Genomic DNA, 26,038 nt, shown 5'->3' on the forward strand with positions numbered 1-26,038 from the left:
CTGCACATGGTGGATTCTTCATCAGCCTCGCCAGCCATTCTCTCTCCTCCTTTTCTTACATCCGTCCATCCGTCGGTTCGCTTCGTCTCCTTGTCATCGACTGACCCATCGCTCCCCACTCGTGCCACTTTCACCCTGTAACCGCCTGCAAAGCCTGCAAGATCTTGTCCGAAACCTTGTCGACATGAGTTTAAACCTGAGTTCGTTTCTCTCTCTCTCTCTCTCTTTCTCTGTGTGTCGAGCAGGCAACAAGAGGACAAGGGGCTGCTGTCTCCTCATTCCGAACCAGACGTGGGTGAGTTGATTGAAGCCGTTTTCCTGGCACTCTCTTGTTTATTTCTCAATCTATATTTCCTAATCTATGGCTGTAGATTGAGACTGCCTGCCTCCCTTACACCTCTCTGTCTCAAACTGGTCGTGGAAGGTTCAGTGAGGATTCATATTCAGCCATCCTCGTGCGCAAATCCAGATCACTGCTCTGCCCTCCTAATATTGAAATGAGTCACGTGAATGTTTCAAGATAAACGGACTTTGTGTTCTTTTCCTTAGTTATTCTTTATAGTAGTTTTGAATCGTTGGTTGGTGTGCGTACTGCTGGCTGCTGAACCAGGATTTTGCCATCCCTTAATAACTAGCAGCTGCAGCCTGGTAATAGAGTGCATGGGAGCTTAAGGAACCGAAGGCTAGCGTTGGGTTTACCTGGAGCCAGGAGCATTTTTCAAAGTGCTGTATTGTTTCGTTCAGGGGTTGAGAGGGAGAGAGATGGAGAGACATAGGGAGAGAGACAGAGAGAGAGTGTCGGTGGGAGGCGGGAGTCTCCAGAGAGAGAGGGGGGGAGGGGGAGATTGGTCGATGTTGTGTCTGGCTTACGGTTGCACTTGTTGTATGTTACAGGCAGAGAGGCAGAGAAGGGGGGGATGCGTTGCACAAATACCTCACGGAAGGAAGCCTTTATTGTTATGAATATCGTGCGTTTGTTTCTAGTCTATTTGGTACTCTCATGCCAGCATGATTCATTCAAATCACGGTCTGTCTGGGAGTAGAAATAGTACAACTATAAAATGTGCCTCTCGCAATCCCTGAGACCCTAACTTGTGACGTTGTGCTCTCATGTCCACGGGTTAGGCTCTCGGGAGCTGGGAGTGGTGCGCTGTCGCCCCGTCCATGGCTCTCTCTGCAAGACAAAGGCGTTTCAGACTGTCAAACGTACATAGACACACTAGATAGTTGGAGAAAGGAAACCGTCTGGAAAGAAAAGGAGAAAAAGGTTAGCTGAAATCAGGCAGCAGTGTGTGTGTGTGTTGGGGGGGGGGGGGGGTCGAAGGAATGCCGGCTCGAGGGTCATGTGACACAATGGTGGGTTGAAATCAGCTGAGGAATCTTTGTGGTGGGGTGGAAGATGGAGGGGGGGGGGGGAGCTTGCGTTCAGTGAATGTTTAAGCTAACGTTACCAATCCTGGACATGTCTCTGAGGCCCACAAAAAAATAAAACTAGTCCCTGACCCTGTCTGCTCTGTTATTCCTTTGTCTTTCCTCTGGCGACTGGGAAAGTGTTTTTTTCTGTTTCTGTCCATGCCTTTATTCTGTCTTGAGAGCAGCACAAAGTACTGTGGAGAGCGTGAAGATATAACAGCTCGGTATACTTGTGTTTGACCTCACTGAGCCCTCGTCTTCATGCACACACACATACACACACAAGGTAGCGTGTGCGGAGACAGTACGTTCATAGGGGTTTGTATGTCGGAGAGCCTGTATGTTAGCAGTTATTACCATTGATTGAGTCTGTATGCTGTTGCTGTGCTTTATCGGATGTAGTGTAACCTTTTTTAACGGAGCAGCTAGCAAATTCTAGTGTATCTGCTAAACTACTTAAAATAACTGCAAGTCTGTTGGGTTTGAACTTGCTTTAGGGACAGCAAACTGAACAGCTCACAACCAGCTTCTGATAGCAACGGGGCTAACATGCTTAGGGCTAACATACATGTTTTGTTTGCGTTCTGCCCTTGACTATTTACAGTCCTCATTAACATTATATATTGTCAACCATCCCTGCTGTGATTAGGCTAGCATCATGCTAATAAAAGCACTGTGGATTCTCCCTCCCTCTGTGAGCCATGCTGGAAGGGTAGAGAAACTGTGTTTCAGAACAGCGACTCCATGATAGCCTCGGCCCATCCCCTCATTGCTGCACTGGCCCATCCCTTCATTGCTGCGCTGCAGGAGTACGTTCCTCCTCTCACTGCTAACCTCTTTGTGCTGGCTGTGTAAAATGGCACCCTTTCAGGACTCCTCACCAGTGTGACAGTGTCCGTAAGGACTTAGTGCTCCAGAACAGTAACCCTCAGTCAAATATCCCTACACCGGCCAACGTGTGTGTGTGTGTTTGTGTAAACGTATGCTTATTTCTTCTGTACTACTATAACTAAGTATAGCATAGATGCAATAACAGCAGCTGCCCCTGTGAGAGGTGTGTGTGTGTGTGTGTGTGTGTGTGTGTGTGTGTGTGTGTGTGTGTGTGTGTGTGTGTGTGTGTGTGTGTGTGTGTGTGTGTGTGTGTGTGTCGTTAACTGGTAGCGCACTGCAGTGTGGGCAATCCTGGGTAACAAGCAGCCTCATCCATGTACCATGTGGCATACATAGCTCAGCCCTGGGTCAGACATTCTCACTACTAACTTATGAACAGAGAAAGTCTAACATGTTTTAAATCTGCATTGCCAATTCGCACACAATGGTTCAGTGTGGTTCGAGGGGAGAGTGAAATGTAGCATTTATTTTTGCAGCAGACACTGTGTTGGGTTTAGCGCTATAAGGTGTAGATTTGCTCTGTAAAGGTCTAGTTCAGGTAACTGTTTCGTCTTTGAGGATTTTTCTGGGTCGCTCGACGGACTAAACTGGGTTTCTAATAGAAATCTTTGCTCGTCTGTTGCTGCTAGAGCACTCTCCTTGTATAAAAAAAGGAAACCTATTTCGAGCCTCCGCCTCAGCCCTGTGACAAACAGTTTTATTTGTGCAGCTTGGTAAGCAAACAGCAGCGCTGAGGCGTCTCGCCCCGATCTGAAGCGTTGCAGTGCAGAGAGACAGAGCTGTCTGGCTACAGCTCCATTGTTGGATTGTGTCTCTCTCAGCCTCACAGCCCCAGCCTGCTCACGTTGCTTCCCTGGCACTGCACCGGGGCAGGCGGACATGCATGTGTGCGCACACACACACACACACAGGCACACGCACAGGCACACACACACACACACAGGCGTAAGGGGCCAGAGCCTTCTTAAGGTGGACTGGTTAGTTGGACATTCGGTGTGTACTGTATGTGCATGTGTGTATGTCTGTGGCGTGTGTGTGTGTGTGTGTGTGTGTGTGTGTGTGTGTGTGTGTGTGTGTGTGTGTGTGTGTGTGTGTGTGTGAACAAAGGGTTCTGCACTAGGGCTGTTCAGGTCGAGCAGACAATGTCGATGGCTCCTTTGCACCTTGCCTGGTGACGCCCATGATGCCGGGCAGAGCAAACTGGTAGCGAGTAGCGTGTACTGGGCCAGGAGTGCCAGCATCTTTACTCCAGAACACGCGGTAGGAGGCGTTTACAATCCCCATTCCGCAGTTTCCACCACTCCCTGGAAACACCCTTCGCTTGCTGCAGTTCTACTTGTAGGTTATTGGTGCAGAGCATTATGGGTACTGTTGTGCATCATGCTACTCAACTCTCTGCACAGGCCAGTGTGGAAGTCAATAATCGGATAGTGTGCGGAGAGTTGATGAGCTGCGCTGTAAAGCACTTGTGGGTAGTCTGTGAGCTGAAACAACAGGTATACAAGACAAGATTGCGCAGGCAGCCACAAATGGATCCTTGCACTGCACTAGAATAAGTGTGACCAAGTTTCAAGGTCCAGTTTCAAGTTTTATTAGTCGTATGTACAGGATACACAAGGTACTGTATACAGGGTCCAATGAAATGCTTACTTGCAGGTTCTTTCTCGACAAAGCAACAACAATAAGAAATAATACAAGATAAGAATACGAACATAAAGTAAATGTATGAACAATAAAACCAGTTCAATCAAATTGTGGCAAATGAAATACTACCGTTTTGTGATATGAAGTGGAATGGATCCTGAGGATGAACATTTTGGATGGAGGGATTTTGTTCTTGGACTAACAAGTGGGCTTGTCTGGCAGCAGCAGCTTTGAGGATCCTCACAGTGCTCTCTCGCTCTGCAATCAGGACAGCTCAGACGTAGAATCACTCTGTTGGAGCCCACACTCAAAGAATTACAGCAGGGAACCTTTCTCAACGTGCCATTTAAGTGAAGGGTAATTACATTAAGGGCCTTTGTACACGAGAAGAAGACATGATGGTCTGCAAACAGAGAGATCAGGGCTCAGAGTCGAAAGCTGGGCAATTTATTGTCAATTTGGACCATTTGAAAAACCATGGATGGAGCTAATTTCAAAACTCTTTCCAGGTCTTTTTGAATTTTATCTTTACTTGAATAGGCAAGTCAGTTAAGGACAAATTCTTAATTTCAATGACAGCCTAGGAACAGTGGGTTAACTGCCTTGTTCAGGGGCAGAACAACAGATTGTTACCTTGTCAGCTCGGGGATTCGATATTGCAACCTTTCGGTTACTCGTCCAACGCTCTAACCACTAGGCTACTTGCCCCGCTGTATCTCAGTAACACTGATGTGCTGAACATTTTACAGGGTTTGGGTTAGCTCCAAAAATGCCCTCCCTCCATTTACTGAAATGGCTATTCCAATGAAATAAGTGAGACTTTATACCACACATAAAATAAGAGTGTCTTTTATATATCTACACGTAGTGACACATTAGATCCGCCATATAAAACAGGTTGAACATCCTTCTCAAGGCCCTGCCAGCGAATAGAGCATCATTCATTTAGCGAATAACATCACTGGTCATGTCATTATGACGACACATTATTCTCTCGTTAGACGGAAAAGCAATCAGTCTTTGAGCTGATCGTCTGGGTCTGAACAGGCCAGTAGGCTGGCAACAAGCAGAGGCGGCAATTGGGTCTGAAGGATGATTTGCTGCAGTATGTGCAATACTTGGCCACTTGAAGAGATGTGTGCCTGCTGCAAATTCTGGTGACACTTTACATATACCTGCTGTTAACATATGTACACTGTAACATCGGGACCAGAGAAACCAAGAGTTTGTCTTTCTTTCTCTCTATTTTTTAATGACATGCTCTCTCTGTCTCTCTCCCTCTCTCTTTGACTGTCTCTATCTATCGTTCTCTCTCAATGTATGCTCACACGTACGGACACACACACACACACACACGCACACACTCACACACACACATGGCCCAGCTGCGTAGCTAGTTTATTAGATAATGAGCAGGTAGGGGAGACAGTGCCGTCTACTTGGCCATCTGTGAGGGCGCCTCCCAGTCCAGGTTAAAGGAGCTTTAGGATTAAACACTCCCACCACACTATGTGGATTAATCACTACTCAGGACTAACCTAATTAATCCAAGAGGGATATGTCACTAGTGTATGCCAACAGTCGCCACAGTCGCTTACAGTCTCCTCTAACCTCATAGCACCCCATTCCTTTGGTAGTGCACTACTTTTAGCCAGAGTGCACCCTATTCACTTCATAGTGCACTACTTTTACCAAGAGCACTCCCTATTCCCGATGCAGTCCCCTACTTCTGGCCAGAGTCCAGCCTGTTTCCTATGTAGTGCACTCTAAAGGCTCTGGCCAAAAGTGGTGCACTGTATAGGGACTACGGTGCCATTTCAGATATGGCCTGTTTCCTATGTGATGCGGAGGAAGAGGGAAGGCTTTCCATCCTCTTACTGCGTCTGAAGCCACACAGTGTCTCCTTTGACATATTCTGGTCAAGCCAGGTTTATCAACACCGAGAAGAGCCATGGAAATCCCCCTGCTTAGAGTCAAGAGAAAGATGGACAACCATTCTCTTTCTTCTCTTTTTATTTGTCTCTCTCTCTTTGTCTTTCTATCCTACTCTCTTTCTCTCTCTCTCGCTCTCTCTCTCTCTCTCTCTCTCTCTCTCTCTAGTTCTCTCCCTTTCTTTCTATCCTATTTCTCACAGGCACACATACAGACACAAACACACAGACAGAAAAATGAACACAGGTACACCAACCAACTCTCTCCAGTTTCTCAGGTTTAACACTGAGAGGGGAATGTGTAATTATTGCGATTAATGGATAATCTATGATAGGCTTTATCTTTGGATTCATCTACACAGGCACATTCCCCGATGGTTATCCCAAAGAATAACCCTTCTGTACAATATAGCCACAATCTTGCACAGTATAAGCACTCCTTCTATTCATGATCTGAACCACTGTTATATCTGTTGCAAGTTGATCTCAAACCACATCCTTTATCATAGAAACAAGTCTGGTTTAGATTATCAACCAGTCTGAATTGCCCTTATTCAAATCTTTCTGATTGAAATCTTTTGTCATTCCCAACATTTCTTCAATTGATCTGATAAACTATTCATGTGAAGGTCTGTTTATAAACGCTAATAAACCATTATCAGGCACTTGGTTAACCAACATATCATGTGTGTGTAAACCATGAACGATAACTTTACTTACAGCCAGAGTGTATAATGCTTCATTACTTGTTCTAAGAATAATGAGCCCTAGGGCCCTGTTTTGCGTAATCATGTGACATGCCTGGATTTTAAACGTTATTTAAAGCCTTTTCATCAAACTGTCCCGTTTTATTTTTATGTCAGATGGTCTGGATAATGTCTTATTATAATACTTAGAATATGTTACGTATTTATATGGTCTGACTAAAAATAGCTGTTATTTAGTCAGAATCATTTATGATATTATAATAACACAAAGGAGTTGTAGTCTTAACCATTTCAAAATAGCTGTTATTTAGTCATAATCATTATGATATTATAATAACACAAAGGACTTGTAGTCTTAACCATTTAAAAATAGCTGTTATTTAGTCAGAATCATTATGATATTATAATAACACAAAGGAGTTGTAGTCTTAACCATTTCAAAATAGCTGTTATTTAGTCATAATCATTATGATATTATAATAACACAAAGGACTTGTAGTCTTAACCATTTAAAAATAGCTGTTATTTAGTCAGAATCATTATGATATTATAATAACACAAAGGAGTTGTAGTCTTAACCATTTCAAAATAGCTGTTATTTAGTCAGAATCATTATGATATTATAATAACACAAAGGAGTTGTAGTCTTAACCATTTAAAAATAGCTGTTATTTAGTCAGAATCATTATGATATTATAATAACACAAAGGAGTTGTAGTCTTAACCATTTAAAAATAGCTGTTATTTAGTCAGAATCATTATGATATTATAATAACACAAAGGAGTTATAGTCTTAAGCATTTAAAAATAGCTGTTGTTTAGTCAGAATCATTATGATATTATAATAACACAAAGGAGTTGTAGTCTTAACCATTTAAAAATAGCTTAGTAATGTTTAATAAACAATGACCTACAAAAATGTTCAGCAAATCATTAACCGGTGATTTATAAATGAGCTACAAATGGCTTATAAATTAACGCGTTACCATCATTTGCCTAGCAAAAAATACCCAAATTCCCCTTTTTGATCAAAAAGAAAGCAAGCTGTTTATTAATTAGAATGTGTGATGAACGTCTCCTGTGTTACTGTGGGTCTTCTGTCAGTCAGATAGTGAACAAACAGAAAATAAGGCATTTTAAAGATTCGTGTTATATGATCAATTATAACTAGCTAGTAGATCAAATCAAATCAAATGTATTTATTTACTACTATGAATGGTTAAAAATGGAGGCGTAAGCTACAATATGTACCTTATGATACTGTTAGTTGGTACGGATGTTTTTTAATCTGCTGCTGTGCTTTTGTTACATAGTTTTTCCATACAGAATTAATAAGAGTTGGCAAGTGGCCCATTTTCTCAGTTCTTTAAAGAGAAATCCCACATGCCACGAACAAGGTTTTGACATCTCTGTCTCACACATATTATGTGTGAGTGGGCGTTTTTTACAAGAACTGTCAAAGTTAACATTTACGTTATTTTGCAGACGCTCTTATCAAGAGCAACTAGGGTTAAGTGCCTTGCTCAAGAGCACACATCAACAGGCTTTTCACTTAGTCAGCTTGGGGATTCAAACCAGCAACCTTTTTAGTTACTGGCCCAATGCGCTTAACCGTTAGGCTACCTGTCGCTCTAACGCGTTAATGACGCGTGATATCATTAATGCCATTAAATTCTTTGACGTCGTTAATCACATCTCCATTTCTTCACCGCACAGACCGTTTTAAGCACACGTGTTTCTGCATGGACCCCTTTAAGTGCAACACACCACACGCTCTGTGCTGTGTGCAGTGTGCACACGGTCTCGGTAGAGCTGTCTGTCTCTGTGTTGTTAAAGCATCCACTAGCTTCTTGATTCAACTAACTTCACACAATGAATTTAATCAGAACAGGACATCCATTCCATGTATTAACTGTTTTTGTTGTAATCTCAGGTTAAAACGATTTAAACAAAGTATCCCATTTCTAATAGCAGCATTGTGACTAGTCCATGTTGAAGAACATGGATAAGTAGCCTAGGCTAGATCTAATGGCTGTATTATATTTGACATGAACTTAGACATGGCTGATCTGTTATTATTGTCTTCTGTGGGATTCATAAACATTTTGGACAGGTTTAAATGCTCTTTGTTCTTTGTATCCATAGACCCAGTCGGTGTTAGATGTGGTGACCCCACCTGGTGAAAAAACCTGTGGTTACCCCGTTGGCTAACTGCAAAAACTGTGCTCACAGCAAAACAGAAATGTGCTCATTCCCAATCAGTGAAAGATAGAAAGTCGCCTGTGGGGAATACAACCTGTAGTTACCTAGGTTACCCCATTGGCTCACAGAAAAAGGTGGCCTTTTTCAAGCGCAATTGTCTTGTTGTCTGCTTGTTTGAGTCAATTACAACACTACATTTAAGAAAACATTTCTAAAGATGACTTTTCAACATATACTTGCTCCCGAGCGTTCTCACTACTTAGAAAAACATAATATTGTAGGCCTTCCCTCATGCCTCTTTTCATGACGATGCTAACAGCCACTTGAGTGAGTGAGTGAGTGCTAGTTATCTACTGACCGGAACATTAAGCTAGCTAAGACCAACAACACAAACAAACAGACTATGCAGCTACAAGTAGTGAGTGGAGTTACAAACAGACAGTACTAAACAAGTTAAATGTCTTACCTGTGATGACATTTTTTCCACACACATAGCTATGTGTAGCCTACTTGGACACCACGTCCCCACATTTTCCACACTCCCACACCGAGTAGCCTGAAGTGTGTGTGTGTGTGTGTGTGCACGCAAGTGTTAAACTTGAACATTGATAAGAGGGTGTATGTTACAGTGACTTTTGTGTTGTTTATGGTGAAAATGCTATTTAATCATTCTGATGTAGATCCTTTTGTGTTGTTTATGGTGCCATTAAAAACCTTCTGATGCAAATTATTTTGTGTTTCTTTCCCTTACAATCAATACATAGCATGCCTATACCTCAATGCACTGCTTTTTAAATGGACAATTGTTTATTTAGGGACAAATTTGAGCAAATTCTAAATTGCAATTAAGGGATGCCATTAAGTTAATTAATTATTTTAATCGTTTGACAGCCCTAGTTTATACTGTACCCTAGAGAGTTAGGGGAGGGGTTAACGTCATTTTAAAAAATGACCAGTGATTGATGACGCTTTGACAGTGCATTATAAAACCTTTCACTTAAACTTTTAGATATAAAGATTAATAGGCTGGGGGAAAACAATGCCAAAATATCAAGTCAACCTTGATATTTTGAACATTTTGTTTTAGTATAATTTTCAGATAGGATAGGCCTACCGATTTAGATGAGATGTTGCTATACTGTACACTGACTGTTCAAAGCATAAGGAACACCTGCTCTTTCCATGGCATAGGCTAACCAGGTGAAATCTGTGATCCCTTACTGATGTCACATGTTAAATCCACTTCAATCAGTGTAGATGAAGGGGAGAAGACAGGTTAAATAAGGATTTTTAAGCCTTGAGACAATTGAGACATGGATTGTGTATGTATGACATTCAGAGGGTGAATGGGCAAGACAAAATATTTAAGTGCCCTTGAACGGGGTATGGTAGAAGCTGCCAGGCACACCGGTTTGAGTCAAGAACTGCAACGCTGCTGGGTATTTCACGCTCAACAGTTTCCCGTGTGTATCAAGAATGGTCCACCATCCAAAGGACATCCAGCCAACTTGACACAACTGTGGGAAGCATTGGAGACAACATGGGCCAGCTCTCGACACCTTGTAGAGTCCATGCCCAATGAATTTAGGCTGTTCTGGGGGTGCAACTCAATATTAGGAAGGTGTTCCTAAAGTTTTGTACACTCATTGTAGACCAAACCTAGCTTGGTTTCTCAGGTTCTATGTGGGGTTTTTAAATACATATCTTACAGGAAACCACCTATTTATAATGATATAATTGTATGTCTTTCTCTTTTAAGTGTATACTTGTTCAGAATATCTCAGATTGATGATGTACTGCATGTAAACAAAAACATTTACAATTGCATTTGCATTTGCAACATTGCTGTTTTCCAACAATAAAGATTCCGAAACATGTCTTTCTGTTGTTGTTGTTTAAAGCTATTCTGACATTTTCTGACTTGGAAATGGAAACGCTTAGGAATGGGAATGGAAATCATACTTATTGTTTTAATCTATGAGACAACGACAATTATTTCACAATAAATACAGTAGAACACCAGTGGTAATAGGGTTGGAAAATAAAATGTGAACTATCCCTTTAAGTTAACACACATAATATCAGCAAAACCTCAGAAAGGATCGTGTTCACACATATCGCAAATGTCAAATTGCTAGATGATTGCTAGAAAATGTTATTGAACTACAATAAGGTGACAGACATTCAAACATAATATAAACAGCAGTCAATGGTGATGCTGGTCAAGTATATCCAAGTGATATGATTGTGAATACAAACCTGACCATATGCACTGTAGTATACAAATGTGGATGAACAAACTTCCCTTCCCTGAACAGCTCAAAAACAATCTGATGGAGAGGAAAGCGTTAGTCTCTCTGACACAGATCAGACATTTTGTACGCTGTGACATTGTGTAGGACACGCTGTTCACATCAGCTCAGACTATATATTTCAAGAGATGCCAGCCATGTAGGAGAGGAGTGTGTCTACCCACCCGCAGGGATGGGACAAAACAGGAAGCTGCTCTCTTGGGCACACAATGGCCATAGCTGTGTCGTCGTTAGTCCTCTGCCGTCTACCAAAGGATTAACCAGAAACATCATGGGAAAATAGACATCTTTGTTTCCTTCTAATGTTGCGTTTCTGTACCAAGGCTTCACTGCTTCGATGAGGTTTTGGTTGATGCCATTTTACTGAAGCTCACAGCTATAATGCTTTATCAGTTGTTTATTATCTGTAGTAAGCATCTATGTCTTGTGTCGTGTCATAAAGCTCACGTCTGTTATATAGTCAGAATTCTCAAAATCGCTGTTATTTAGTCAGGATCATTAGAAGACGATAATGCTTATGATAAGTGTTGATATGAATGATTAAGTAACACTTGACTTGACGTCTAGCCTCATAACACGTTATGACACAGTCATAACCGTGTCATAATATGATCATAACACTGTCATGTCCCATATACTGTATATACCTGTTGTGACATATATTGTGTTATTTTATGGCTGGTTATGACACCTACATAAGAGTGTCAAACCTCACATTTATTAAAATGTGTTTTTTCCCTGCAAAATAAGATTCCTTTCGTTTGAAAGTTTGTTTCTTAAATTCTTTGTTGTTGTTGTTGTTGTAATGAATTCTTTGCAGTCGTGTTTTTTTCATCATATTTGAAATGAAATATACTTTATGACACTGTCAAGAAGCATTATGACCATCACAATCATATAGGCCAGATAGGCCTATCACGTACATGCCCTTATGTCAGTCATTAGTCACAACAAGGGTGTCTTGTCCTGCTCCTGAAATCTACTCTTGCATTCATCCCAGTCATTAGCAACCGAGCATTGTGGTAGGTGCATGTCTGACATCAATGTGTGTGCAATTACAATTACAATGATAATTTAATATGGTCAATTTCAGAAAATGCTATATTACATAAGCATACTGTTGACAAAATAATGCAATACAGTTGAAGTCGGAAGTTTACATACACCTTATAGCCAAATACATTTAAACTCAGTTTTTCACAATTCCTGACATTTAATCCTAGTAAGAATTCCCCGTCTTAAGTCAGTTAGGATCACCACTTTATTTTAGAATGTGAAATGTCAGAATAATAGTAGAGAAAATGATTTATTTCAGCTTTTATTTCTTTCATCACATTCCCAGTGGATCAGAAGTTTACATACACTCAATTAGTATTTGGTAGCATTGCCTTTAAATTGTTTAATTTGGGTCAAACGTTTCGGATAGCCTTCCACAAGTTTCCCACAATAAGTTGGCTGTATTTTGGCCAATTCCCCCTGACAGAGCTGGTGTAACTGAGTCAGGTTTGTAGGCCTCCTTGCTTGCACACGCTTTTTCAGTTCTGCCCACAAATGTTCTATAGGATTGAGGTCAGGGCTTTGTGATGGCCACTCCAATACCTTGACTTTGTTGTCCTTAAGCCATTTTGCCACAACTTTGTAAGTATGCTTGGGTTCATTGTGCATTTGGAAGACCCATTTGCGACCAAGCTTTAACTTATGTCTTGAAATGTTCGTTCAAAAAATCCACATAATTTTCCATCCTCATGATACCATCTATTTTGTGAAGTGCACCAGTCCCTCCTGCAGCAAAGCACCCCCACAACATGATGCTGCCACCCCCATGTTTCACGGTTGGGATGGTGTTCTTCGGCCTGCAAGCCTCCCCCTTTTTCCTCCAAACATAATGATGGTCATTATGGCCAAGTAGTTCTATTTTTGTTTCATCAGACCAGAGGACATTTCTCCAAAAAGTACGATCTTTGTCCCCATGTGCAGTTGCAAACCATAGTCTGGCTTTTTTTATGGCGGTTTTGGAGGAGTGGCTTCTTCCTTGCTGAGCTGCTTTTCAGGATATGTCGATATAGGACTCGTTTTACTGTAGATAAAGATACTTTTGTACCTGTTTCCTCCAGCATCTTCACAAGGTCCTTTGCTGTTGTTCTGGGATTGATTTGTACTTTTCGCACCAAAGTACATTCATCTCTAGGAGACAGAACGCGTCTCCTTCCTGAGCGGCTGCATGGTCCCATGGTGTTTATACTTGAGTACTATAGTTTGTACAGATGAACATGGTACTTTCAGGCATTTGGAAATTGCTCCCAAGGATGAACCAGACTTGTGGAGCTCCACAATTTTTTTCTGAGGTCTTGGCTGATTTCTTTTGATTTTCCCATGATGTCAAGCAAAGAGGCAATGAGTTTGAAGGTTGGCCTTGAAATACATCCACAGGTACACTTCCAATTGACTCAAAGGATGTCAATTAGCCTATTAGAATCTTCTAAAGCCATGACACCATTTTCTGGAATTTTCCAAGCTTTTTAAAGGCACAATCAACTTAGTGTATGTAAACTTCTGACCCCCTGGAATTGTGTTACAGTGAATTATAAGTTAAATAATCTGTCTGTTAACAATTGTTGGAAAAATGACTTGTGTCATGCACAAAGTAGATGTCCTAACCGACTTGCCAAAACTATAGTTTGTTAACAAGAAATTTGTGGAGTGCTTGAAAAATGAGTTTTAATGACAACCTATGTGTATGTGAACTTCCGACTTCAACTGTATATGTAACAACAGGTATATATATATATATATATATATATATATATATATATATATATATATATATATATATATATATATAAAATATATGGACCACGACAGTGTTATGACCATATTATAACAGGTTATGACAAGTTATGTCAGCTGTTATGACATATAATAACATGGTTATGACCGAGTCATAGCACGTTTTGACTAGGTTTCAAGTGAGGTGTTGCCAATAATAATAGAAATGAGGTGGGTGCTAATATTTGTCCTATTTCGCAGATGTACAAGTGTGTATTAATACATGTGGGAATTGAAAATGTGTGTTTTTTTGCATATCCCAACTCCCCCTGAGACACCCTCGGAGAGCGTGGTCACAGCCATAGAAGTCTTGGTATTATACGGCATTATAACGGCGTCCTCCTAATGCATTATACCTGTTGGCTTTGAGTGAAGCGTTACCAGCGGGTTTTTCCTTCTGGAACAGTTGATTATGGAAAAGAAGAAGCTGTAAAGGCAAAGTTTATTAATAGACCACCTACTCCAGTAAAATCAGTGAATTAAAAAACATCCGACATACATTATTAATCATAATGGTGTTGTTTTTGGACAAGGACACCAGAAACAAATATAGAATGCACTGCTTTTTCTTGATTCAGGCAATGCTGTTTTGAAGATGGAAATGCAAATATAAGCAAGTATATTTGAATACTATCTATAATACAGGGCTCGATTGATTGATGGTTTCATTTGTTGGAAAGATGTAGAAAATCTGCCGAATGAAGGCACAGGAATCTACAAGGCACCCAGGGCTTTACTTGATGTATACATTCTGCCGACAATATTTTTTGTATTGGCTCGCATATTAAACCGTGTCATTATTCTAAATAGAGGTTGTCTTTGAAAATAATCAGCACTTTTTTTCTCCTCTCAACAGCAACCTTGTTGGATGTATAGTTTTTTATGCGCTCTCTCTCCTTTCGTCTCTCCTTCTCTCTGTTTCTCCCTCAAATGGCTTTTGGCCTACTTTCTGAGGCAGAGAGCTTCAGCGTGTATGAGCGACTACTCTGCATGGATTTTGAGAGAGATTGAGAGAGAAGAGGAGAGAGATCGATTGTTTTTTTTTTTTTTTAAATGATGTCCATTTTTGGCTTTGTATACCTTTTCATGTTCATGTGCATATTGTGAGCTGCTACTTTCATTTACAGAATATCCCACCGGACACTGCATTTTCCATATGCGTTATGAGGAGGGTGGTGCAGGAAAGCAAAGCTGTGGTCTGGTTATTTAATATAAATGTATATCATTTTGGTCTCGGCACATACATTTTGATATTCAGAAACTTGGTAGGACAATTTATGTAAAACTAACACATTTCAATTAATGCCTTCAGGCTATTTGCAGGAGGATCCTATTCAAACTTGAATACTTATATGAGTTGAATGATCCTGAAAGTTGTATCTCAGCAATGTGTTTGAAATAGAGGCTGTTGGACCGTTTTTCACAAAATGGCTTCTTTGAACTCCTCCAAAGCCGCACCACAGACAGTATCCAGCATCCACCACTCGATGAATATCTTGAAAGGACGTCTTCCCATTGAAATCTAGTGTATTGTCATCCCGCATGGCCGTCTGGTCTGAGACTCTTCTGGATTCTACATACACCTTCTTTCTTTTTTTCTTTCTCTCACAAAACCGTTGCTGTAATGAAATTGTAACGATGCCATTGAGTTGGAGGAGCCTGCCAGAGTAAACCCATTGACCTTGAGGAAGCAGCATGACAGCCTCTGTGTGTTCCTAACAGGCCTCTTGAGCGGGTGCTTTGAGTGCAGGCCTCCTCCTTTCCTCCTCTCCTCACAGACCCACTCCCCTCTTGGAGTGGGGAGAGGAGAATGTTTCCAGCTGCTTCTGCCTAGCCCACCACCACCCAATCCCCCTCCTTCGCCCCCAGGCCAAGATGTTACTGCAGCTACTGCATATGCTGTGGGCTTCCACTATGGTGAAGAAATATACGGTATATTATACTGATACGACAGAGTTTTATTGTGTTCTACTATGTTGACCTTTAATCGCCTGTCTATGTCTTGCATGCTTTATGTATTTAATTGCGTCCTTTAAGTGCAATGATATTGCAAAATTCTGCAACTAACAATGTAAGTTACTTTGTCGAAGTTGGCATCCAGTCTCTGATTAAGACGTATCCCGAAACATAAGCCTATTGTTTGTTTACCTTTCAATAAATCTATCATATTCTCCCGAATAGTCACCAGTTCAAGTATCCTGGGGTAAGGAATGTTTTTTTTTTTTTGTGTGTGTGTGTGTGTGTGTGTGTGTGTGTGTGTGTGTGTGTGTGTGTGTGTGTGTGTGTGTGTGTGTGTGTGTGTGTGTGTGTGTGTGTGTGTGTGTGTGTGTGTGTGTGTGTGTGTGTGCATGTGAGTGTGTGTTGGTAACAGGGGAACGAGGGGATTTTTCCATGTACTCTGAAAAAGCAAAGCTATCCATTTCAAATTGAAATGGTGCTTCCTGTTCCATAATCATTTCCACCTTGGTTCCAGACAGGGGACCCTCTACAGCTCAGTGCATTATAGGTCTAACAAATGGCGAGGTTGAGATGGACGTGACGTTCTGCTGAACCATAAACTACTCAGTGACTTGGCAATTTTTAGTGAATATCAAATATTTGGTAACATTTTCACCCATCCATGTTTTGGATGTTGATATTATTCAACTTCCCCCCTGCCGCCAAAAAGTGCTTTTGAATCTCTGCCAATCATGTTGGGCCTGAATCGTCATACACTTGTGCCTTACCAAAACTAGTGCTGGAATTCTCATAGCGTTATTTAAGGGAGGGAAAATGCTAAACCAAATAGAATACTGTATATCAATTAAATACAAGTGGTGGAGAGCACATATTTGGATCCTTTAATTATGATTTATACATTTTACTTTTAAAATACACATTTAAAGATATATAAGTTTTGTATTGGAGCATTGGGCACAACTATGGACATGTGATTGTTCATGATATGCTAACAAAAATACAGTAGGACATCAGAGATACAAATATGTTGGGAATGGAGGTTGTCTTGAAAATGTTTAACTATGAAATTTACAGTAAAACCACATCAACCTTTCAAATAAATTATGCATTTCATATGTACACGTATTTTGTAACGATGTAGGAAGATACTCTAATAACTTTCAGGTTTGTCGGTACCCTATAGTTATTCTGTTTTGTTGTTTGCATTTAATCATAAATGTCTTGGTTTGAGATCCGCTCAGTTGACCGGTCAATCCGTAACTGGCTTGTATGAGGTTCTACTGTTAAGAAGAATGAAATGTGTGGTAAATCTTCCTTTTCTCAAGTAGAAATGTTCCCTCCCTCCTTCTTTTCCCTCCCATGGCACAGTGTGAGAGTAACCCCTCTCCCGCTGTCCAGCTCTCCTCTCACTGTCAAGTAAAGTCCCTTCATAATGAATGACAGTGTAGGATAATAGCCTGTTGTTGCCATGGAAACCAGACTGCAGTTCTGGGTGCTGCGTGTTTTTTTTTTTTTCAGGTGGAAAATGACAGTGGAATCCGAGGTGAAAAGCACTCTCCCTCCCCCCTCCATCTCTCTCCCCCGACCACCCCCAACCCCTCTCTCTCTGTCTGTCTGATACAAGCCTAATCTTCCAGTGAGCTACAGCCTGTTATAGAGCAGAAAGCCGGGGCAAACGTTTATGTTCATGTTTGTATGTTGTTATTGATGTCCTCTATTAAACTGTGATTTGAGAGGGGGACTTTGACAATGGAGAATTAGAGAATGCCTCGTGCCAAGCGGAGGGAGAACCCAGACTCTCTTCCAATGCAATTGTCGCAGGCTTTCTATGCATATAGCCTATGAACGTTCTTGTCACTTTAAAGTTTTCAGGAGAACAGATTTTTTTTCTACCTCCTTCAGCACATAATGTATCATCAAAGCTGGGATTAAAATGTTTCTAGATGAACAGCTCTGACTGCTGGAAGATTTAAGCTTATTAGCTTTAAAACCAGGATGGGAGTTTTCAACTGATGTATGGCAAACTTCAAAGATGTTTTAATCTGTCAGTATACATGCTCTGCACAGGCTATTTATATTGGGAAGCAGTGCTTCTCTTCACCATGGCTCTTCCCAACCCAGGGTTTGTCTGGCTGGGCTGGGGCAGGAACTGGAACTAGGGCTGAGGCTAGGGTGAGACAGCTGCCTCATAATGAACCGAGACATAATGTATGTACCTACATTGACATGTTATATTCAAGTCATTGAGCATTTAAGTCATTGAGCATTCAAGTCATTGAGCATTTAAGTCATTGAGCGTACCATTAGCAATTTACGATCGGTGCATTCATATGAGGTATATGAAACAAGCACATATCACAATCCTCAAAATCTGTTGTATATATCGATATATAAATCATTCCAATATAATATTGCATCTTCCTCTCCACTGCGTTGGAGAAATACAATTCCAATATGTAGTGTATAAGATGTACTATCAGTTTCATATCAACTGTGTACTAAATATTACTACACCTACTCTGAACAGTAACTGAATAAATGCTTTGTTCGAGTCGATCGGATGTGTCATTGAAGTCTTTTAATCTTCAGGAAACTCCCGTTAGTCATAATTAAAGGAGAAGAGCGATTGTGTTGAGTCATTAGTATCGTTAAGGATTAGGGACACAATAAGTCCATTTCCCATTAATGAAGAACAGTGATGTATCTCTTCGTACCAGGAGTCCACTAATGATAAGCCTAATGTTTGCTGCTGTGGAGAAGACAGATTTACGGGGCGGTTATCACTGTAAGTACATGATCAGATCACAAAGCTCCTTTATTAAGTACACCTTAACAATGTTCCGGTGCTACCCACCACTGCAAAAATGGATCATGCTATAAGGGATGTCCCAATGTCACCTGCTCAGCTTCTCAGTGAACATGTGTTTTTCATTTATACTTGTAACAAACCCTTGATGGTGACGCTTTTCTGAAAGAGACAACAACTCATTTTCTTTCAATCATCTGACTCATCGGTAATGTGTAGGCCTTAAAGGTTATTTGCAGATTGACTGGCTGACCTAAATAATCTTTTTAAATCAAGATGATATAAGAGGTAACCTATTCTCTACTTCTACAAGTGTATCCTCTTTTAGACTGAATGCAGAACATGGAAATTGAAATAAACAAATGAAGAATGACAATGTATTGCAATTATTTTGTTGTTAGATGGCTCTTGGTACTATGCCTTTGGATGTAAATTGTTGAGAACAATAAACTTGAACTGTGCAGTTGTCTCTCTTGTTGACATGCATACATCATCTACATTCAAATTAAAAAAGGCACTAGTCCTTCTGGAAGTTCATATCCACTGTATCACCTCTTGACTGTGTAATTGTGCGTTTAACTTACTTGTGAAATGACAAGTCGTCTTTAGAGAGGGGTCCTTCGAACAACCTCCTGTCCACTCACAGGCCTATTACAGTCTGGCAGCAGTGTGTTAATTCAGTGGTTGTTAAAGCAATACTGTAGGTCACCTCGACGTCATTATTAACACTAGTTCTGTTAATAATCGTTTAAAACAGGAGCATGACCTGCTACAATTCATAGTCTTCCAATGGTTACCATCAGTCACTTCACATTTGTCTAGCAGATGAATAAAACTAAAATATTGGATTTAGTATAGTTTTATTTACAATTATGTTTTAAAAAATACTTTTTATTAGTCCTAATTTTTCTAGGGAGGTCCATCCTCTGTTTCAACCTGGAGGAACCTTCATTGGAATGGATTGTTCATCTACTCACACTATTTTTCAGGCACAGAAACAACAAGTTATACAACTATAGTGTAGCTGTGAATTACACTGCCTTAACATTGCAGTGGCTGATTAGTATTTAATCCAGCTGGTAGGCTGCGTCCCAAATGCCACCCTATCCCTATACAGTACGATACTTTCCTGCAGGACCTGGAAAAAAGTAGTGCACTAATAGGTTGCCATTTGGGACATATCCATAGTCTGGGTCAGTGGCGAGATGATGTCATCATTTTTCATTCTAAGCGAAGTGTGGCTGTGTGATTTCATGCGTCTGGGAGAAGTCGGAGTGTGTTTTTTTGTGACTGGCTATGAATAGCTGATAACAGCTCTTTCCTGTGCTAGAAATAGAGTCTCCGGAATTGAACTCACACTTTCCATTAAACAGCACTTTCCATTAAACAGGGAAAAAAATGCAAATGGTGCATCGCCATGGTAATAATTTACCATGAACTGAAGCTCAATATTCCATAATACTGCCACCCATATCATTGCTGCATACAGAAAAATTACTTTGTCATTTCTGAAACTCTGAGGTAATATTAATTTCCCCTGCCATGGGATGTCTTGTTACTTATACTAAATGATACTATACTTTAATATGTCTAGTTACCGTGCCTTCACACACCTTGACTTTTTCCACATTTTGTTATGTTACAGCCTGAATTTAAAATGGATTCAATTGAGATTTACTGATTAGTTAAAAATTAAAATCTAAAATGTCAATAAGTATTCAACCCCTTTGTTATGGCAAGCCTAAATAAGTTCAGGAGTAAACATTTGCTTAACAAGTCACACAATAAGTTGCATGGACTCACTCGGTGTGCAATAATAGTGTTTAACATAATTTTTTTATGACTACCTCATCTCTGTACCCCACACATACAATTATCTGTAAGGTCCCTCAGTCGAGCAGTGAATTTCAAACACAGATTCAACCACAAAGATCAGGGAGACTTTCCAATGCCTCCAAAGAAGGGCACCTATTGGTAGATGGGTAAAAATGAAAAAAGCAAACATTGAATACCCCTTTGAGCATGGTGAAGTTATTCATTACACTTTGGATGGTGTATCAATACACCCATTCACCGCAAAGATTACAGCCTCGATGCAGGCCTCCCAGAAGGAGATAATAGGCTTTATGTGCTACTTGAGCACCTGTGTTAAAGCCCAATTGCAGCTGAATAGGAGCGGGGCTCTCCTCTCTATCTAATCACCCTCCATGTGTAGCACAGCTCTCCTCCATGGACAGACCCCCAGCCTATTCACCTGCTGGAGCTCTCTGGGCAGAGTTTAATGGCTGTGATAGGAGAAAACTGAGGATGGATCAACAACATTGTAGTTACTCCACAATACTAACCTAAATGACAGAGTGAAAAGAAGGAAGCCTGTACAGAATAAAAATATTCCAAAACATGCATCCTGTTTGCAGCAAGGCACCAAAGCAAATCCAATACAACACATTACTGAGTACCATTCTTCATATTTTCAAGCATGGTATTGGCTGCATCATGTAATGGGTATGCTTGTCATCGCTATGGACCGGGCAGTCTTTCTGGATAAATAAGAAACAGAATGGAGCTAAGCACAGGCAAAATCCTAGAAGAAAACCTGGTTCAGTCTGCTTTCCACCAGACACTGGGAGATAACCTAAAACACAAGGACAAATCTACACTGGAGTTGCTTATCAAGAAGACAGTGACGGTTTTTCTGCTTGAAAATCTATGGCAACACTTGAAAGTGCTTGTCGAGCAATGATCAACAACCAATTTGACAGAGCGTGAATAATTTAGAAAAGAATAATGGGAAAATGTTGTACAATCCAGGTGTGCAAAGCTCTAAGAGACTTACCCAGAAAGACTCACAGCTCTAATCGCCGCCAAAGGTGATCCTATCATGTATTGATTCAGAGGTGTGAATACTTATGTAAATGAGATATTTCTGTATTTCTTTTTCAAAAAAAACATTTCTAAAAACATGTTTTCACTTTGTCATTGTGGGGTATTGTTTGTTAGATGGGTCAGATAAAGCATATTCAATCAATTTTGAAGTAACGCGACAAAATGTGGAATAAGTCAAGGGGTATGAATACTTTCTGAAGGCACTGTAAATACTCTTTGCCTTTCGCAGGAGGCATGGTCTGTGGAGGGAGTGAATGGGGATGGCTTCTCAAAGCTTTAGTTGTATGACTACATTGTATGACACTTATCAACAAATTCATGTCCACTTCCGTTATCATTGACGACAACCCTTTCAGACATCATATGACGTCTGTGGAGCATCAGCCATCTTTTCCTGTTGGCCTAGGTCACAATGCCTGACCTGAATAACAGCTGCCATGCTTGCATTAAGACCATAGACTTCACCAATTCCTAGCTAGTTGATCAGTGTGGAAGCTAACCTGTACTGTAAAATGTGTTTCTAGAGGCTCGATTCAATCCGTAGCGTGGAAGTTCAGTGCTATAGCGCGATTGAAGTTTAAAGTCAATGCACCCGTGTTCACAGAGATGGTAAACGCTGCATGTATCAGCACAATCAGAAATATGGATACAGATTCAATCAAGCCCTAAGTGGATGCAACAGCACCTTCAGGGGCATATTTCTGAAATGTATTTCATTATATCATGGCAGGTAGCCTAGTGGTTAGAGCGTTGGACTAGTAACTGAAAGGTTGCAAGATCAAATGCCTGAGCTGACAAGGTAGAATTCTGTCCCTGAACAAGGCAGTTAACCCGCTCTTCCTAGGCTGTCATTGAAAATAATATATTTTTCTTAACTGACTTGCCTAGTTAAATAAAGGTAAATAAAGACGTTCACTCACTAACTGAAGTGAGCCAATAATTCAGTCCTTAATGTTCTCTACTACTACTGTATACATAAAACATCACTTTTTAAGCCAGGTATTGATTGCTTCTTCAGATTTGAAATTATACCGTTGTAAATAAATATGAACTCTAAATGTTCCTGGGGAGGTAAGTAACTACGTGTGTGTGCGTGTGCGTGTGTGCCTGTGTGTGTGTGTGTGCGTGCGGACAAAGCAGAGTTGTGAATACTGTGTGTGGTAATCTCGGGCCGGTCTTTGATCCAGCCCTTTCTCTTGTCTCGTTTCAAAAGGAGCCCGAGAAGAGAAATGGGTGTGCAGTGAAGGAGGAGAAGGTGGAGGGGGTCGAACCATTGAAGTGTTAAGAGTGTGCAACTTTCTTCCCCTCTCTCTCTTTCATTCCTCCCCCATACTATAAGAGCCTTATTATGTCTGTGGAGAAGTGGTGAAATGGGCGGCCGTGTGACAGGCAAGGCTCTCTCTCCTGTTTATTAATAAAGGAAGCAGGTTCCCACACAGCTAACAATACGTTAGCCAAGCGAGGCGGCATTGTCTGAGTGGTTTGGTAGAGTCTGAAACGTTATACCGCGGCAGAAGGCGATGTCTGGAGGGGACAGGGAGCAGTGGGAAGCAACGTGGTCCGTGATGTTAACATACCATCCACTGAAAGTACATACTGTACAAGACGCAGCACATAGAGTTGGGATGTTTTGAGTCTATCTGGAAATACTTGTCTGTGTGTATCTGTACACTGTACCGTCAATACATTTCACCTCTATTGCCTTCAAAGGAAAAAAATACATAATTGACTGGAACATTTTCTTTCCTTCTACCTCTCTTTCCTTGTTCCCGCCACAACTCAACAAAGCCCAAGCATTGCTCCGGCTGTAATGTGGTAGCAGGCTAGATAATACATACAGTGGAACCCGGAACCGAGTCAGAGGAAATAGCAGATGCTATCAGCCAAGTTCTAGAGCACCTTGTTTTCTCCCCTTCCTGCGATTCTTTTTTTCCTCTCCTCTCTCCCAGGGCCACTGCACAAACGGCCGTCAGCAAGGTATATGACTCTCCATTGATTGTGTGCTGCAGGGGGTCCCTCACTTCAAACCAGGCCCCTCTAAAAGGAGGCTGCCAAAGTCCCACCGAGTCACCTCCCTGAGCCGTGAGCGGAGGGGACAGGCGTGACCGGACCACGGCCAGGACTTCAAAGTGGGGCGTGGTGGCGTTGTGCCTCCATCCTGCCGACATGCCGCTGACCCTGTCACCCCGCTGGCTTGGAGGGACATCCTTCATTAGGGCAGGCTGGTGGCGATTCACTGAGGCATCATAGCTGGACAGGCACAAAAAAGTCATTTTCTGAAATGGAGAATACCTTGCCATATGTCAGCTACTGTATATGGCCGAGTCACTGCACCAACAAATACCCAGGCGACAAGGAGTTCTATGACAAAGCCACTTATTTCTCTTAAGACAAAGCCCAGGGACAGAGGAGGGCAGGGTAGCCCGCGGGGGGGGGGGGGGGGGGGGGGGGCTGGCTGCTCCAGCAGGTGAATAGGCTGGGAGTCTGTCATAGAGGAGAGCTGTGCTGCACATGGAGGGTGATTAGATAGAGAGGAGAGCACCGCTCCTTTTCACCGCAATTGGGCTTTAAACACAGGTGTTCAAGTGGCACATGAAGCCTATTATCTCCTTCTGGGAGGCCTGCATTGAGGCTGTTATGCAGGGCTAACAATATGAAACAAAGCTAAATCTGAGCCAACCACAGCTCCATTCTCCAGTGGTATTAAGGTGGCTCTAATGAGAGTGTTGTAGTTTACCGTATGTCCCTGTAAAGCTGCAGTAACTACATACGACACCATGCTGCACTCTGATTCAAACACCAAGGCTCATTTGGAAAATGGGTAAATCTACGCTTTAACAAATTCTCTGCAGGGCCTTTCAAATGTGGTATAGGGCTAATGTTGTTGAACATGTTTGGTTGGTGGTCTCTGCAGTAGCTTGACGTGCTGTTTAGAATGCTGCTCACATGCTGCTAGAATGTTCCTAATTTATGACGAATAACTGAGTTGATATTCACGTAATAATAAGGAATTCCTCTAGACCACACCCACAAATTGGGGAAAACAAACATTCTTTCCTATTGACCCCCATTGTACGAGAGTCAACTTCGTCTTAGATTTTTTTGTCATACAGAAATAATAATAAATGCCGAAATGCTGCTTTGTTGTTCAATGTAAATGTAACCAGGTCAAAAATCCCGACCTGGGTAATAGACCCTCAGAAAAGAACCCTGTGGCTTCAGGCTATTCGGTGTGGGAGATTGGGAAATGTGGGGCCCTGGTGTCCAAGTACACTGACTACAAGTAGCTAATGTTGAAGTCGGAAGTTTACATACACCTTAGCCAAATACATTTAAACTCAGTTTTTCACAATTCCTGACATTTAATCAGAGTAAAAATTCCCTTAGGTCAGTTAGGATCACCACTATATTTTAAGAATGTGAAATGTATGAATCACAGTAGAGAGAATTATGTATTTCAGCTTTTATTTCTTTCATCACATTCCCAGTGGGTCAGAAGTTTGCATACACTCAATTAGTATTCGGTCGCATTTCCTTTAAATTGCTCAACTTGGGTCAAACATTTCAGGTAGCCTTCCACAAGCTTCCCACAATAATTTGGGTGAATTTTGGCCCATTCCTCCTGACAGAGCTGGTGTAACTGAGTCAGGTTTGTAGGCCTCCTTGCTCGCACACACTTTTTCAGTTCTGCCCACATATTTTCTATAGGATTGAGGTCAGGACTTTGTAATGGCCACTCCAATACCTTGACTTTGTTGTCCTTAAGCTATTTTGCCACAACTTTGGAAGTATGCTTGGGGTCATTGTCCATTTGGAAGACCCATTTGCGACCAAGCTTTAACTTCCTGACTGATGTCTTGAGATGTTGCTTCAATAAATCCACGTAAATTTCCTACCTCATGATGTCATCTATTTTGTTTGGAAATTGCTCCCAAGGATGAACCAGACTTTTTTTTCTGAGGTCTTGGCTGATTTCTTTTGATTTTTCCATGATGTCAAGCAAAGAGGCGCTGAGTTTGAAGGTTGGCCTTGAAATACATCCACAGGTAAACCTCCAATTGACTCAAATGATGTCAATTAGCCTATCAGAATGTCATTACATCCTTTTCTGGAATTTTCCAAGCTGTTTAAAGGCACAATCAACTTAGTGTGTGCAAACGTATGACCCATTAGAATTGTGATACAGTGATTTATAAGTGAAATAAACAATTGTTGGAAAAATGACTTGTGTCATGCACAAAGTAGATGTCCTAACTGACTTGCCAAAACTATAGTTTGTTAACAAGAAATTTGTGGAGTGGTTGAAAAACGAGTTTTAATGACTCCAACCTAAGTGTATGTAAACTTCCAACTTCAACTGTATGTGTGTGGAGAACATTTCCTCACAGGTGAGACATTTAACTTGTTTAATTCAGTGAGTTTGTAACTCCACTCACAACTTGTAGCTGTATAGTCTGTTTG

Source organism: Oncorhynchus clarkii, chromosome 24, assembly GCF_045791955.1.
Source record: "Oncorhynchus clarkii lewisi isolate Uvic-CL-2024 chromosome 24, UVic_Ocla_1.0, whole genome shotgun sequence".
NCBI lineage: Eukaryota > Metazoa > Chordata > Actinopteri > Salmoniformes > Salmonidae > Oncorhynchus > Oncorhynchus clarkii.